Source organism: Tupaia chinensis, unplaced genomic scaffold (assembly GCF_000334495.1).
Source record: "Tupaia chinensis unplaced genomic scaffold, TupChi_1.0 Scaffold000258_1, whole genome shotgun sequence".
Lineage (NCBI taxonomy): Eukaryota > Metazoa > Chordata > Mammalia > Scandentia > Tupaiidae > Tupaia > Tupaia belangeri.
This window is the reverse complement of record NW_006159738.1, coordinates 2,716,343-2,716,893: the sequence shown is the minus strand read 5'-3', so window position 1 is coordinate 2,716,893 and position 551 is coordinate 2,716,343.

Here is a 551-nt window from a genome sequence, read left to right as displayed (position 1 = left end):
GCTCGTTCCAGTTAGGCTTGTGCGTTCGCGGGCCCCTTCCACCCGCCCGCAGGTGTAGAACCTAGCGGGGTGGAGGGCTCGCGTTGGGCTCCCCTTAGTCGCTGCCCCGAGGGAACTGCCCGACGCCGGGTGGGTGGCTGAGAAGGCGAGGCCCAGGAACCTGGCAACTCAGTCCGCACTGGGCGTCCCCGAAGCGCGCTCGGGCTCGTGTCCTTGGCTCGCCTGCTCGCCCTAGGCCGCGCTCTGCATCCTAATCGTCTCCTTCAGAGCCCCCTCAGGAACCAAGGGGAGGAATTCTGCAGTTCCCACGCAGCCAGAATCCCTCCTCTGTCGCCTCGGGAACACCGCATCCCTCACCCCCAACAGAGAGCGCCACCACCGCACGCCGGTACCAGCCCTTCCCCAGTGGGTTCGGTGCCCTCACTGAGGGAATCCCACTCTGGGGGAAAGAGGGAGGAGGTTTTAGTTCATTTTCCGTATCCCACACAGTCTTGATACATGTCCGCATTGAAGTAGCAGGTTATGCTACTGTCGCTGCAAAATAGCAGCCA